General features: G+C 45.3%; 1 pseudogene; it reads left to right on the forward strand.

Annotated features, from left to right (window-relative positions):
- The first annotated feature begins 354 nt into the window (after nucleotides 1-354).
- The window catches only part of LOC139572557 (nuclear pore membrane glycoprotein 210-like), a 32,767-nt pseudogene continuing 15,563 nt past the window's right edge, over nucleotides 355-17,558 (forward strand).

Below are 17,558 nucleotides of genomic sequence, written 5' to 3' on the forward strand. Positions count from 1 at the left end.
GTTGCTTAAAAAATGAAACTGCTCTAACGTCAGTTTAAATGTTTTGATCGCAATTGTTGAGACCTCAAAATGTATTCACAATAATGGCCGTTTTAAACTCTAAAGTATTATGTACATTTTAGATTTTTAGTGTAACTATTATTGCTTTGAGTCAGTCGACAAGGCTGAATGTTCCCAAGTTACTTTTGCCCAGATCAAATCATAATCATGTCAACTTCACGTTGACAGCAGAGAAGGGATGCTATAAATGGTGAGTGGCAGTGAATGATGAAATGAATGTTTCTATTCAGATTGCCAAGTTGATGTCGTGGTGCTAAAAAAGCAGAAGATGTATCAACTTAAATATTAGACATAATGCCAAGTGGGTGTGGACAGAACGCCACTTAGTTATCTGTGTGTGATGTTTTCAGGGTGTCCTCCCGACCCCAGGCAGTCGTTGTTTGGCCCCTCTCTCCTTCCATCCCTCCATCCTCCCTCCATCAGCCTGTAGCCAGCAGGTCCTAGTGTCCGCCTGGCCTCTGTCCGCTCCACTGGACACTAACCGAGGGGCCAGCATCATACAGGGACAGGACTCTGGTGAGGGGAGTGTGTGTGTGTAGCAGAACGGAAAGAGGGAGTGAGGGAGGGGTGTGGAGGGTGTAACTAAACAGCCCTCATCATCTTTCAGCGACTGGCCATACCCTGCGCTGTGATGTCATTGTTGACCAGATCAAGCAGATTCAGGTTGTCACAGAGCCTTTAGGTGAGTCCCTAATGTAGACAGTAGTGTAGTCTGTCAGATCTGTACAGAGCCTTTAGGTGAGTCCCTAATGTAGACAGTAGTGTAGTCTGTCAGATCTTTACAGAGCCTTTAGGTGAGTCCCTAATGTAGACAGTAGTGTAGTCTGTCAGATCTTTACAGAGTCTTTAGGTGAGTCCCTAATGTAGACAGTAGTGTAGTCTGTCAGATCTTTACAGAGCCTTTAGGTGAGTCCCTAATGTAGACAGTAGTGTAGTCTGTCAGATCTTTACAGAGTCTTTAGGTGTCACGGCTCCTCCTCTGCATTGCAGGGAAAACACACACACTCAAATACAAACTAAAACACAGAAACTGGGGAACGTAACAGTTGTAGAATAAAGAACATTTTTTAATTGGCCTATACTTGTTGTTCGTGTCCCCTCATTTTTGTCACAGGCTATGAGCTGGCTTGTGACAAGTGGGGACTCGTCCGGGATAGTAGTTAACTTAGGTTAGTTTAGTTCAGATTGCCACATTTTTTTGCTTGAAGGGATGTTTTGGTTGGGCCAATTTTTTGAAGAGAGTGTTGAGAGCCATGTGTTCTTTTGGTTCAGTTAGTTTGGTAGCTAAACAATTCACTCTGGGTTTTTCTGGGTTTTGTTCAGGTGGGAGTCCTCTCCTGTTCAGGCTTATCAGCGAGTGTCAATAGGAGGCTTGTGGTGTTTTTGTTTTAGGTGGCAGTGAACGTGGGTAGAGCATCCCTTTCCCTTTTCCCCTACATCGGCTCGGGAGCACCTCCGTGGTTATGGCAGGGCCGCCAGTTTCTGGTTGTCTTTTCCACTCCACTGGTTTTGTGTGCATAAAACCCCACCACATGTGACTGCACGAAGACCAGGGCCAGTTAGTTAGTAGTTTTTGGATGATAGTGGGGTGTGGCTCCTGTCCTTGAACCCAGACTGACAGCAGGTGAGTTGTGTTTTTTTTGATAATTTGTAATAGTTGTATTGGTTGAGGAAAATGTCTTCCATTTTGAGTAGTTTTGTTCAAGCTCCTGCAGAGGTAGCCTTAGAGTTGTGTACTAAGGAGCAGTTAATTGAAATTGCTGAACATTATCAGATTGAGATTGTTGATAAAAAAATTAAAGAGACTGTTAACTAGATTAAAGCAGGGTCTTAGGGAAATGGGTGTTTTTGGCGGTCAGTCTGCTAGTAGTGAGGGTGCAAGTTTTCAGTCTAGCCCTTCATTAACTTTTGAGCAGCAGAGGGAGCTGTTGCAAATGCAGTTGGAGATAGAGCGATTGAGAAATGCTAATAGACCAGAAAGACTACCACAGTTTGATGTTTCACAGAATCTTGGTTTGTTGCCTAAATTTGATAAGTCAGATCCAGACACATACTTTACTTTATTTGAGCGTATTGCGGAAGCTAGAGCTTGGTCAGATTTGGACATGACTATGTTGTTGCAATGTGTACTTACAGGTAAAGCACGTGAGGCTTTTGCAGCACTGAGTGTAGCTGACAGTAAAGTTTATGCTAAAGTTAAATCAGCAGTTCTGAAGGTCTACGAGCTTGTGCCAGAGGCATATCGTCAACGTTTTCGTTACAGGAAAAAGTTAGATTCACAAACCTATTCTGAGTTTGTTTGTGATTTGACTTCTGCATTTAATCGTTGGTGTACAGCTTCTGAAGTTAGTACTTTTGAGGGTCTGTCTAATTTGATTGTGTTAGAACAGTTCAAAAATTCTGTGTCTGACCAGGTTGCTACATACATGAATGAACGTAAAGTTAAGTCTCCAAGTGATGCAGCAATCCTTGCAGATGAGTACAGGCTAACACATAAAAGCCATTTTGAGTCAAACAGTGACATGTACCATGAAAATAACTTTACTCCTAGGAATAGTAGGTCACCTTTTTTGGGGGCTTCTTTCCAAAGGCCTCAGCAGACGTTTGGGTCTGGAGGACTTAAAGCACCGGTTAATGCTAATACCTGCCGCTACTGTTTAGTTCAAGGACATTGGAAGAAAGATTGTCCTCGGCTTCATTCAAAACAGTCAGGTCAAGTTAAACCTGCTATGATAGCAGCTCCTGTTACAGCCTCTGACCACCAGGGTGAGCTGTTTCAGCCACTAGTTGAGTTTGATTCTCAGTCTTCCCACTGTGATTTTTCAGCCTTTATTTCAGATGGTGTAGTGTCCCTGGTAGATGGCAACCAGAATGTTAAAATCAAGATCCTAAGAGACACTGGAGCTTTAGATTCTTTTATTCTGGAATCTGTTTTGCCGTTCTCTAAAGAGTCTGATACTGGCCGTTGTGTAATGGTATGTGGTATGGGTTTAGTTCCATTCTCTTGTCCTTTACACGAAGTTACCCTAAAATGTGGTCTAGTAGAGGGTGATGTAGATGTTGGGGTTAGACCCCAGTTGCCAGTAGAGGGAGTCCACATGATTTTGGGGAATGACTTGGCAGGTAGTAAGGTGTGGGCAGATGGCAAACTAAACATCTGTAAGAAGCAACCTTCAGTGTCCCCTGCAAGGGAATCTCTGGATCAAAACTGTGTGTCTCCTGAGGTATTTCCAGTTGTGCGGTTACCTGCGCAGCCTCTCGTAAGGAGATTGAGAGTAAGCCAGAAAGTCTTGAGTTGCCAGTCAAACTCCAGACAGAACAGTTGACTAGTTCTAGAGATTCATTGATGGCTGAGCAAAAGGCCGATACTACTTTAGCTGATCTGTTTGATAAAGTGGTTCCTGATTCAGTGGTGAGGAATAGTGCTCAGTGTTATTTTCTTCTTGATGGGCTGTTGGTCAGGAAATGGGTTCCACACTATGATCAGGGTCTAGGAGAACCAGTCTTTCAAATAGTTGTACCTACTAGTTTGCGAAATAAAGTGTTGCAAACTTCACATGGTGATGTGGCAGGTCATATGGGTGTTCGTAAAACGTATGATCGCATACTTCGTTATTTTTTCTGGCCACATTTAAAGATGGATGTATCTCAGTTTATTAAAACTTGTCATACGTGTCAGCGCACAGTAAGACCTGGTTTGGCTTACTAAGGTCGGTTGAAAAACTCCCAGACTTTGCAAAACCTTGGGGTTTTGGTAGATCATTTAGACTCTGAGAAATGTGATGAATTGGTAGCTCTTATTAGAAACTACCCTGTTTTGTTTTCTGACACTCCATCGGAAACCCACTTAATTGAGCATGATATAGACATCGGAGATGCTAAGCCTATCAAACAGAGATTTTATCGTGTATCTGAGGAGAAGAGACTGAAACTGGAAACAGAGATGCAGTCTATGTTGGACAATGGTATTGCGGAGCCATGTTCAAATTGGGCTTCACCCTGTCTTTTGGTCAAAAAGCCTGATTCCACTTTCAGACCTTGCACTGATTATAGAAAAGTTAACAATGTAAACTCAAAATGTGAGTTTGCCAAAGCCACAGTCACATACCTAGGCAAGGTTGTTGGTCAGGGATTTGTCTGTCCCGTGGAAGCCAAGGTTCAGGCTGTGAAGCAGTTCCCACAGCCCTCCACAAAGAAAGAACTGATGCGCTTCCTGGGAATGGCGGGGTACTACCGTGCTTTTTGTAACTACTTTTCGGTAGTAGTGTCCCCCCTGACCAATCTGTTGAAGGCCAAGGCTGAGTTTATCTGGTCCACCCAGTGTCAAGAGGCATTTGATGCAGTTAAGACTCTTTTGTGTTTGGCACCTATGTTGGCAGCACCACATTTTGGGAAACCTTTCAAATTGCAGGTAGACGCCAGTCAAATCAGTGCTGGGGCTGTGCTTCTCCAGGAGAATGACGACAAGGTTGAGTGTCCAGTCAGTTTCTTCTCCCGAAAATGTAATAAGTATCAGAAAAACTATTCTGTAATTGAAAAGGAGGCTTTAGGTCTCATTTGCGCTTTACAGCACTTCGAGGTCTATGTTGGTTCTGGTTTGACCCCTTTAACTGTGTTCACTGACCACAACCCACTTGTTTTTCTGAGGTCCCTGCAAAATCCCAACCAGCGCCTGATGCGTTGGGCTTTGTTCTTGCAACCATTCAACCTTGATATTAGACACATTAGTGGTAAGGAGAATATCATTGCTGATGCTCTGTCCCGTGCTCCTTTAACCTAGCTTGTATCTTTTCTCTGCTGACCCCTACGGGCTGTCTGTGCCTCTTTCCTCTTAAATTGCTCCCCAGGTACCAGGGCTGCTGAGTTTGAGGGGCGGACAGTCAGCTGGGGGACACGGGGCTACTGCTAGGAGCCGGGACTGGTATCCTTTTTTTTGTTTTTGGGGAAATTTGAATTATTTTGAATATGTTGGAGGAAGTTGGGTTGAGGGTGGGACCCTCATTTTAAGGAGGGGGGTGTCACGGCTCCTCCTCTGCATTGCAGGGGCGGTTCCTCCTGCAGGCAGAGGGTCGTTAGTGATTGGAGCCACCTGGGCTCAGGGTATAAACTGTTTGACTAATCACCTCTCTCTCTCTCTCTCTCTGCTCCTCCAGGTATGCTCATGATTTGTTTGTTCCTTTGTAGTTTTGCATAGTTTTCACTCTCATGTTCACACACACAGATTCACGCATCCATGCACTTTACATACACCTTACATTATAATACTTTCACACCTCATTCCTTTTCTTAGTTTAAAGTTAATAGTTTGTTGTAGAATAAAGAACCTTTTTTAATTGCCCTATACTTGTTGTTCGTGTCCCCTCATTTTTGTCACAGGCTATGAGCCGGCTTGTGACATTAGGTGAGTCCCTAATGTAGACAGTAGTGTAGTCTGTCAGATCTTTACAGAGCCTTTAGGTGAGTCCCTAATGTAGACGGTAGTGTAGTCTGTCAGATCTTTACAGAGCCTTTAGGTGAGTCCCTAATGTAGACGGTAGTGTAGTCTGTCAGATCTTTACAGAGCCTTTAGGTGAGTCCCTAATGTAGACAGTAGTGTAGTCTGTCAGATCTGTACAGAGCCTTTAGGTGAGTCCCTAATGTAGACAGTAGTGTAGTCTGTCAGATCTTTACAGAGCCTTTAGGTGAGTCCCTAATGTAGACAGTAGTGTAGTCTGTCAGATCTTTACAGAGCCTTTAGGTGAGTCCCTAATGTAGACGGTAGTGTAGTCTGTCAGATCTTTACAGAGCCTTTAGGTGAGTCCTTAATGTAGACGGTAGTGTAGTCTGTCAGATCTGTACAGAGCCTTTAGGTGAGTCCCTAATGTAGACAGTAGTGTAGTCTGTCAGATCTTTACAGAGCCTTTAGGTGAGTCCCTAATGTAGACAGTAGTGTAGTCTGTCAGATCTTTACAGAGCCTTTAGGTGAGTCCCTAATGTAGACAGTAGTGTAGTCTGTCAGATCTTTACAGAGCCTTTAGGTGAGACCCTAATGTAGACAGTAGTGTAGTCTGTCAGATCTGTACAGAGCCTTTAGGTGAGTCCCTAATGTAGACAGTAGTGTAGTCTGTCAGATCTGTACAGAGCCTTTAGGTGAGTCCCTAATGTAGACAGTAGTGTAGTCTGTCAGATCTTTACAGAGCCTTTAGGTGAGTCCCTAATGTAGACAGTAGTGTAGTCTGTCAGATCTTTACAGAGCCTTTAGGTGAGTCCCTAATGTAGACAGTAGTGTAGTCTGTCAGATCTGTACAGAACCTTTAGGGAGCTTTATGGGTCTTCTAGTTAGGGTCCCTTGATGTTTTTCTAAGATCCAGAGGAAGAAGACTGAAGGAACATCAAAGCTCAGACAAATATATTGGAGACAGAAAACATCAAGTGCTCAGTTCTCCTTGTACTTATTAGAGCTGTAGAGCAGCCGATGATGCACCAGCAATGTTCTCTTTGTCTCCTATAGAGGTGGTGCTGGGTGAGGGAGAGTATGAGTTGTCTGTAGAGAGAGACCCAAATAACGATGATGATGTCATCACTGTGGACCAGGACACAGGGACCGTCACCGCCCGAGGGCTAGGCCGCACCACGCTGTCCGTCACACACCCCAGTGTCCTTCCACCATGGGTCTACCTTACCTAACCACTTTAAAGTTATTCCTGTAGTTTAGCATTGATGTAGTACTGTAAGGTGTGGTTTCTGGGGTCATGGGTAGTGTAGTCCTACAGGTGTGGTTTTCCTCAGCATTCCCTGTACCCAGGCCTACCAGAAAACTCTGCTTCCCACCTGCCTCGCTGTTCTGTGTTTGTGGTGGAGCCAAGTTACCTGAGTGAGTGAGCCCAGCTATCAACATGTCTATTGTCGTACTATGGCAAGCCATGACTGTGTGTGTGTGTGTGTGTGTGTGTGTGTGTGTGTGTGTGTGTGTGTGTGTAGCGCTAGGTGTGGAGGAGGTGGGTGTTGGAGAGTGGTCGTCAGTACCAGGTGACTGTACGAGTTCACGACCAGGAGGGTCACACAGCACACCTGGCACAGGTAACATTACCATGACAACTATGAGTTACCCTCCCTTACACTAGACATCTAAAGCCTACTCTATGTCAGGGACAGGAGGCTTAACTGAACCCCTCCTCTCTAACCCCTCTCTAACCCCTCTCTAACCCCTCTCTAACCTCTCTCTCTCTCCCCCTCCTCTCTAACCCCTCTCTAACCCCTCTCTCCCTCCTCTCTAACCCCTCTCTAACCTCTCTCTCTCTCCCCCTCCTCTCTAACCCCTCTCTCTCTCCCCCTCCTCTCTAACCCCTCTCTCTCTCCCCCTCCTCTCTAACCCCTCTCTCTCTCCCCCTCCTCTCTAACCCCTCTCTCTCTCCCCCTCCTCTCTAACCCCTCCTCTCTAACCCCTCTCTCCCCCTCCTCTCTAACCCCTCTCTCCCTCTGGTAGAATGTGGTGATGACCGTGGACTTCCTCTAACAGTTCCTACCATGTACTGGAAACACGAGGGGCTGGGCACACTACTATACGAGCTGCACTGTTCACTGTGCTCACTGAGGTACACACACACACACCTCTGTCAAACATCATGGCACCTTGACATGGGTGATGACAATATCATTACCATGGTTGTCTCTCTCTCCAGGATGGCCGAGCATTGCCCATGATACCACCAATCAGAGCAGAGCAAGAAGTTGAGATCTACGAGCCCCTCACCCTGCAGCCCCGCCTCCTTGTGTTTCCCTGGCAAACTGAGGGACAGCTCTATCAGCACCACTTGCAGGTGTGTGTGTGTGTGTGTGTGAGAGAGAGTGACAGGAAGAGAGACAGGTGTGTTTGACTACTGTAAGTCTGTATATGTTTAAGTGTGTGTTTATCTGTATTCACGACATGGTCTTTATGTGTGTGTGTCCAGGTAGAGGGTGCTGTGAGCTGGTCGGTGAGTGACAGTGATGTTGCCGTGGTGACAATAAAAGGGGAAGTCATGGCGAAAGAGACGGGGCCAAGTGGATATTCAGGCATCAGACGCACGCAACCCTCTACACACCGCTACTGGACAGGTGAGTGTGTCCACACACACACACACACACACACAATCCCACATCATCTTCTTGTACCTACGGCAGATACACTTGAGTAGATCTGAGGATTGGACAGGTTTATCCAATCGATGGGAATAACACACTCTTATCTCACAGTACACACTATAGTAACAGTAACACCCTCTTGTCTCTCTCTCTATCTGTCTCTCGCTTTCTTTCGCTGGCTCTCTCTTTCTCTGTCTCTCTCTCTTTCTCTCTCTCTTTCACTCTCTCTTTCTCTCTCTCTTTCACTCTCTCCAGGTGTACATGTTGAGGCCAGCTGGTGTGGATGTCCTGGCCCAGAGAGGTGACTGTAGGGTGGGAGAGACCATTCACCCTTCCCCTGGCTGTCTGGGGGGTCCAGGAGGAGGAGAACCAGGACCCTCCCCAGGGAAGATCTGGCCCCCAGTCCCTGCTGGAGGTGACAGACTGCTCTCTCATCAACCTCCACGTCACCACGTCACCACGGGGGGTATTCACCCCTCTACCAGGTACACACACGCACAGTGTGGCTCTGCTCTTTATGTGCGTAGCTAAGGTAAGCTGTGAAAGCAGAAATAAGCCCCCCCCCACCCCACCTCTCCTACGGCATAGATGCTCCCCTTCACTCCCCCAGCTCCCTGGTTCCATTAATTGGGTCACACACTTACACACACACTCACCCTCACACTGTCACATGCACACACACACCAGCACTCATGCATGCACACACACTCTTATAAACACACACAGTTTACAACACACACACTCTTATAACCACACACAGTTTACAACACACACACTCTTATAAACACACACAGTTTACAACACACACACACTCTTATAAACACACACAGTTTACAACACACACACACTCTTATAAACACACACAGTTTACAACACACACACTCTTATAAACACACACAGTTTACAACACACACACTCTTATAAACACACACAGTTTACAACACACACACTCTTATAAACACACACAGTTTACAACACACACAGTTTACAACACACACACTCTTATAACCACACACAGTTTACAACACACACACTCTTATAAACACACACAGTTTACAACACACACACTCTTATAAACACACACAGTTTACAACACACACACTCTTATAAACACACACAGTTTACAACACACACACTCTTATAAACACACACAGTTTACAACACACACACTCTTATAAACACACACAGTTTACAACACACAGAGGAGAAACACAGAAGTAATTTGTAAGTTCAATTCGTTTTACTGGATATTAGCTGATCAGTATCACTCTTCCTGTGATTAGTGTGTATGTTTTAATTATTGAGATGGAATCTCAGTGCTCTTAACGGTGTGCTGATGTGGGTCAGGTCCTCTCTCTCCTTATTGAATAGAGGACCTGGAGGAGTGGACACCTGATTCACTGCAGGCCAGAGACACAAACAGAAAGACACACAGACAGAGAGAGACACACAGAGCGAGACAGACAGAGACCAAGACAGACAGAGACAGACAGAGACCGAGAGAGACAGACAGAGACCGAGAGAGACAGACAGAGACCGAGAGAGACAGACAGAGACCGAGAGAGACAGACAGAGACCGAGAGAGACAGACAGAGACCGAGAGAGACAGACAGAGACCGAGAGAGACAGACAGAGACCGAGAGAGACAGACAGAGACCGAGAGAGACCGAGAGAGACCGAGAGAGACCGAGAGAGACCGAGAGAGACCGAGAGAGACCGAGAGAGACCGAGAGAGACAGACAGAGACCGAGAGAGACAGACAGAGACCGAGAGAGACAGACAGAGACCGAGAGAGACAGACAGAGACCGAGAGAGACAGACAGAGACCGAGAGAGACAGACAGAGACCGAGAGAGACAGACAGAGACCGAGAGAGACAGACAGAGACCGAGAGAGACAGACAGAGACCGAGAGAGACAGACAGAGACCGAGAGAGACCGAGAGAGACACGGTCGGACTCGGGGGGAGAGACGGTCGGACTCGGGGGGAGAGACGGTCGGACTCGGGGGAGAGACGGTCGGACTCGGGGGGAGAGACGGTCGGACTCGGGGGGAGAGACGGTCGGACTCGGGGGGAGAGACGGTCGGACTCGGGGAGAGAGACGGTCGGACTCGGGGAGAGAGACGGTCGGACTCGGGGAGAGAGACGGTCGGACTCGGGGAGAGAGACGGTCGGACTCGGGGAGGCAGTCAGACTGAGAGACGGTGTATAATGGAATAATCTCCACTCCTGCTACTAACTCTAAAATGCAGTTCACTAGTTTCCAATTCAAGTAAATTTGTGTGTGTGTGTGTGTGTGTGTGTGTGTGTGTGTGTGTGTGTGTGTGTGTGTGTGTGTGTGTGTGTGTGTGTGTGTGTGTGTGTGTGTGTGTGTGTGTGTGTGTGTGTGTGTGTGTGTGTGTGTGTGTGTGTGTGTGTGTGTGTGTGTGTGTGTGTGTGTGTGTGTGTGTGTGTGTGTGTGTGTGTGTGTGTGTGTGTGTGTGTGTGTGTGTGTGTGTGTGTGTGTGTGTGTGTGTGTGTGTGTGTACAGATGCAAAGTGTGATGTACGAGCTGAACGATCGCAGTGAGGACCTGGAGTGGCAGATGCTGTCTCTATCCGACTTTAAAACAGTTACAGATTTGAATGGCTGTGATAGGAGAAAACTGAGGATGGATCAACAACATTGTAGTTACTCCAAAATACTAACCTAAATGACAGTGAGGAAGTCTGTACAGATTTTTAATATTCCAAAACATGCGTCCTGTTTGCAATAAGGCACTAAAGTAAAACTGCAAAAAATGTGGTAAAGAAATTAACTTTATGTCCTGAATACAATTCGTTATGTTTTGGGCAAATCCAACACAACACATCACCACTCTTCATATTTTCAAGTATGGTGGTGGCTGCATCATGTTATGGGTATGCTTGTCATTGGCAAGGACTATGGAGTCTTTTATGATACTGTCACGCCCTGACCATAGAGAGCCTTTTATTCTCTATGTTGGTTAGGTCGGGGTGTGACTAGGGTGGGTTATCTAGGTTGTTGTATGTCTATTTTGGCCTGGTATCAGAGGCAGCTGTTTATCGTTGTCTCTGATTGGGGATCATATTTAGGCAGCCATTTGCCCACTGTGTTTTGTGGGATCTTGTTTTGAGTTAGTGCATGTAGCACCTCTTATGTTACGGTTCGTTGTTTGTTTCCTTTTGTTTTGTAAGTTTCACTAAAATATAGATGTGGAACTCAGAGCATGCTGCGCCTTGGTCCGTTTATTCATTAGACGATCGTGACAGATACTAATTAATGGAATAGAGCTAAGCACAGGCAAAATTGTAGAGGAACACCTGGTTCTGTCAGCTTTCCAACAGACACCGGGAGACAGTCAGCAAGACAATTACCTTGAACAAGGCCACTGGAGTTGCTTGAATGTTCCTGAGAGGCCTAGTTACAGTTTTGACTTAAATTGACTTGAAAATGGCTGTCTAGCAATGGTCAACAACCAACTTGACGGAGCTTCAAGAATTTTTTTAATAATAATGTTATACAATCCAGATGTGCAAAGCTCTTAGAGACTTACCCAGAAAGTCTCACAGCTGCCAAAGGTCATTCTAACATGTATTGATTCAGGAAGTTGAATACTTTAAGTCGTTTTTTATTTTTCGTATTTTTTGTTTTACAAATATTATAATTTTTTCTTCCACCTTAACACTACAGAATATTTTGTGTAGATCGTTGACAAAAAAATGACAATTCAATAATTGTAATCCCACTTTGTAACACAAAATAATGTGGAAAAATTCAAACGGTGTGAATACTAAAGCTCTATTCATACAGTATACCAGGTTTCTCTCTGCATGTCATCTCTATTCATACAGTATACCAGGTTTCTCTCTGCCTGTCATCTCTATTCATACAGTATACCAGGTTTCTCTCTGCCTGTCATCTCTATTCATACAGTATACCAGGTTTCTCTCTGCCTGTCATCTCTATTCATACAGTATACCAGGTTTCTCTCTGCCTGTCATCTCTATTCATACAGTATACCAGGTTTCTCTCTGCCTGTCATCTCTATTCATACAGTATACCAGGTTTCTCTCTGCCTGTCATCTCTATTCATACAGTATACCAGGTTTCTCTCTGCCTGTCATCTCTATTCATACAGTATACCAGGTTTCTCTCTGCCTGTCATCTCTATTCATACAGTATACCAGGTTTCTCTCTGCCTGTCATCTCTATTCATACAGTATACCAGGTTTCTCTCTGCCTGTCATCTCTATTCATACAGTATACCAGGTTTCTCTCTGCCTGTCATCTCTATTCATACAGTATACCAGGTTTCTCTCTGCCTGTCATCTCTATTCATACAGTATACCAGGTTTCTCTCTGCCTGTCATCTCTATTCATACAGTATACCAGGTTTCTCTCTGCATGTCATCTCTATTCATACAGTATACCAGGTTTCTCTCTGCCTGTCATCTCTATTCATACAGTACACCAGGTTTCTCTCTGCCTGTCATCTCTATTCATACAGTATACCAGGTTTCTCTCTGGGAACTCCCCAGGTCCTCTGAACCAGGATCCCTCAGTAGAGCGGAGCAGAGTGAGAGTAGACTGCAGCGCCCCGGGTTCTCTCTCCCTCTCCCTCCTCCCCTCCTACTCCTCCTCTCCTCCTTCCATCCCTCCATCCTCACTGTCCCACCCGTGCCCTGAGCCCCACTATCCTGGTGAGTCCTGGTGAGTGTTTCTCTATCGCTCATTGTCTCTCTACCTCCCCTTTTCCCCACCTCTCTCTCTCTCCTCTCTCCTCTCTCTCTCTCTCCTCTCTCCTCCTCTCTCCTCCTCTCTCCTCTCTCCTCTCTCCTCTCTCTCTCTCCTCTCCTCTCTCTCTCTCTCTTTTTCATATTTCCTTTAGTTTTTTTTCTTTCTCTGCCCTCATTAACCTCTCCTCGTTTATCTCTGTTTCCCTCTATCACACACAGACACATGCATCGCTCCCTCTCTCCCTTCCTCCCTCCTCCCTCCTTCTCACTCCAATTACTTGCAATGTGCCTGAGAAAAGTGATGGTGGTCTCCATAGCAACTCCTGTATCTGTCTTCACAACAACGTTTGTGTGAAAGGGGGATTTTTCACCAAGGAAAAGGACAGAGGAGCATATACACACACACACACACACACAGAGAGAACCTGTTGACTGCAATCAGGGCCTCCTTCACACAAATTGTCTGTGAAAATTGTAGATGAGAATGTGTGACTGATTCTGATTGAAATAGAACTAGAGTACGATATCCTTTCTGTTTATCCTTGTGGTTTAAGAGGCTGCTTGTAGAGGCAAAGCTCCTTTTTGTTGAAACCTAAAAGAGACTGGCAGCCACTCAGGCTAGTAGCCATATTGCGGTATTGTTCTCAGTGTACAGTGCCCTCTCTCCACTGAGCAAACTAATAAACACACTTCTACTACAATGTCTCTACTTCCTGTTGGGATGGGAACGACCAGTCAGCCAGCACATACGCACACACACGCACACAGCACACAGCACTCAGTCCTCTCTTTGCTTATCTTAATGACCCAAACAGATGTTTCACCAAGTAGCTCAGACCAAAACACTCTTCTAGCATATGGTGTGTCTCCCTCTACCACGCTCCGTCTGCATCTCTCCCACTCTCCGTCTGCCTCTCTCCCACTCTCCGTCTGCCTCTCTCCCACGTGCCGTCTGCCTCTCTCCCACGTGCCGTCTGCCTCTCTCCCACGTGCCGTCTGCCTCTCTCCCACGTGCCGTCTGCCTCTCTCCCACGTGCCGTCTGCCTCTCTCCCACTCTCCGTCTGCCTCTCTCCCACTCTCCGTCTGCCTCTCTCCCACTCTCCGTCTGCCTCTCTCCCACTCTCCGTCTGCCTCTCTCCCACGTGCCGTCTGCCTCTCTCCCACGTGCCGTCTGCCTCTCTCCCACGTGCCGTCTGCCTCTCTCCCACTCTCCGTCTGCCTCTCTCCCACTCTCCGTCTGCCTCTCTCCCACTCTCCGTCTGCCTCTCTCCCACTCTCCGTCTGCCTCTCTCCCACTCTCCGTCTGCCTCCCTCCCACTCTCCGTCTGCCTCCCTCCCACTCTCCGTCTGCCTCCCTCCCACTCTCCGTCTGCCTCTCTCCCACGTGCCGTCTGACTCCCTCCCACTCTCCGTCTGCCTCCCTCCCACTCTCCGTCTGCCTCCCTCCCACTCTCCGTCTGCCTCTCTCCCACTCTCCGTCTGCCTCTCTCCCACTCTCCGTCTGCCTCTCTCCCACTCTCCGTCTGCCTCTCTCCCACTCTCCGTCTGCCTCTCTCCCACTCTCCGTCTGCCTCTCTCCTGTCATGACGTTGGCCTGGGGGTAGGTTTATGACAGTCATAAATACCTCTTCCCCCCTTTTTCCTCTCCCTACTATACTGATGTGACATTAGAAAACCCCTTGGTTAACATAGAGATTCTGGGAACATCAGAAGTTGGGGGGAAATGAACTATATTCTGGTAATCCGACCAATTGAACATATGCGGTGGTACTTAAGGTATATTATGTCAGTTCGGTTGCCCTCTGACACATTCTCATCAATGATAGAATGACAAACTCTACTGTGGAAAGTCTAAACGTCAGAGGTATCGGATTCACATGGAATTGTTGTTCAATTCAAATGTTTGAATATGAAATTATTGGTGAAGAGATGAAATGTAATTTTAGCTTCCAAATTAGAGATTTGGGTTTTCATAAGTTTAGGGCTCTGCTCAACCAGTGGCCCGCCCCTGTGAAGAGACATGGGTTATAAACTTTTCAGACACACCCTTCTCCCTCCACTATATAAGCCATTGACGAAAATGTAACTATCTGTTCAGAGGATGTGAGGACGACGGTCCGATGTCAGAATGGTTCAGATAATAACTACAGAACGAAGCCAACATCAGCATGAGCTTTGGTTGCGAATGGTATGAACTTTGAACTCTTATTCACTATAGAAGTGATACCTCCTAGCCGTTGAGTTAGCAACAGCAGCTGCAAACGTAAATTAGGACAGACAGAGTATCCCGTCTACCACACAACGACGTTACTACAACTATCCAGTTACTACAACTATCCAACTACCACCAGAGACATTCTTCAAAGGACAAAGGACTCGGTTTGACAACACGGCCTTCCATCTACCACCAACCTACTGGAGCGCAGCTCAGAGTAAATATTTATTGCATTTTCCTTTTCCAAACGGGCGGTAATTTAGAATGCATAAGATATTGTATTTCCGATAGCACAGCTTCGCCCTTTGTTCCTCAGTCTTCCCGCTCTTTCACTCAAACCCAGACCCTTTTCCTTTGTGTAACCAGCTGTCATATCTGTTCTGCCCGCTAGGGACGTTTTCCTTTATGACGTAATTTGTAATCAAGGTATGATTCATTCTGTGTATATGTAATTCTGTGTGATTAGTTAGGTATTTAGTAAATACATAATTAAACCCAATTTTGTATTGCTGATTCAACTTGTTAGCCAGGGTTTGTGAAGATAACCAAGAATTTACAACTTTCAGATGAGATTGAAATAAGGTGACGATTAACATTGACTGCTATTGATGTAAAATATCACCAGGTCTTTAACTTCTCTAGGGTATGTGGGACGGTAGCGTCCCACCTCGTCAACAGCCAGTGAAACTGCAGTGCGCCAAATTCAAAACAACAGAAATCCCATCATTTAAATAACTCAAACATACAAGTATTTTACACCATTTTAAAGCTACACTTGTTGTAAATCCAGCCAAAGTGTCCGATTTCAAAAAGGTTTTATGACGAAAGCACACCAAACGATTATGTTAGATATGAGCCAAGTCACAGAAAAAGACAGCCATTTTTCCAGCTAAAGAGAGCAGTAACAAAAAGCAGAAATAGAGATAAAATTAATCACTAACCTTTGATAATCTTCATCAGATGACACTCATAGAGTGTTACACAATACATGTATTTTTTGTTCGGTAAAGTTCATATTTATATCCAAAAATCTGAGTTTAGGCAAGACGCTACTGTCTCACTTGGCAAAAAGCCTGAGACAATGCAGAGCGCCAAATAAAGATGAATTACTATGAAAATTACTATAAAATCAAACTTTCATTAAATCACACATGAAAGATACCAAATTAAAGCTAAACTGGTTGTGAATCCAGCCAACATGTCAGAATTCAAATAGGCTTTTCAGCGAAAGCATACGATGCTATTATCTGAGCATAGCACCATAGTAAACAAGAGAGAAAACATTTCAACAAAGCAGGCGCGACACAAAACGCAGAAATAAAAATATAATTCATGCCTTACCTTTGACGAGCTCTGTTGTTGGCACTCCAATATGTCCCATAAACATCACAAATAGTCCTTTTGTTCGATTAATTCCGTCAATATATCTCCAAAATGTCCATTTATTTGGCACGTTTGATCCAGAAAAACACCGGTTCCAACTTGCTCAAACGTGACGACAAAATATCTCAAAGGTTACCTGTAAACTTTGCCAAAAAATGTCAAACTACTTTTGTAATACAACTTTAGGTATTTTTTTACGTTAATAATCGATAAAATTGAAGACGGGATGATATGTGTTCAATACAGGATTAAAACAATATGTATCATGCCTTCTGTTTGATTGAAGCGCATGTCCAGGACACCTGGAGTGCCTCGACTTCAAGATGGCCGTATTTCTTCATCTCATGTTTCTGTTGACATCTAGTGGAAGCCGTAGGAACTGCAAGCAATTCGTTTAGAAATCTGGTTTCCCAATGAAATCTCATTGAAAAGACAGTGAACTCAAAAAAGATAAAAACCTGAATGGTTTGTCCTCGGGGCATGATTCAAACAGTTTTAGAAACTTCAGAGTGTTTTCTATCCAAATCTACTAATAATATGCATATCTTATATTCTGGGGATGTTATCTCCTGGGGATGAGTAACTGGCAGTTGAATTTGGGTATGCTTTTCATCCAAACGTGAAAATGCTGCCCCCTACCCTAGAAAAGTTAAGAGTTTATTCGGAAGATAACAGCTCTATAAATATTATTTCGTGGTGCCCCGACTTTCTAGTTAATTACATTTACATGATTAGCTCAATCAGGTAATATTAATTACGGAGAAATGATTTTATAGAATAGCATGTCATATCACTTAATCCGGCATAGCCAAAGACACGACACTCCTTATCTGACCACTTTACCCATCACTCTGTTCATGTTTGCATTGTGTCTATGTTTACTTTTAGAACGTAAATGGAATTTGTTTGGGTCAGTCATATTATAGGAAACCTCGTCACCGTAACGTCATCCTGTGTCTCCTCTTATCCCCACCTTCCTGCCTCCCTTCCTCCCATCCTCCCTCCCTCTCTCCAGTTGTCTGTGTCCAGTAGCAGGGATGCTGTGCTGCAGTTAGCAG

This window comes from Salvelinus alpinus, chromosome 4, assembly GCF_045679555.1.
Source record: "Salvelinus alpinus chromosome 4, SLU_Salpinus.1, whole genome shotgun sequence".
NCBI lineage: Eukaryota > Metazoa > Chordata > Actinopteri > Salmoniformes > Salmonidae > Salvelinus > Salvelinus alpinus.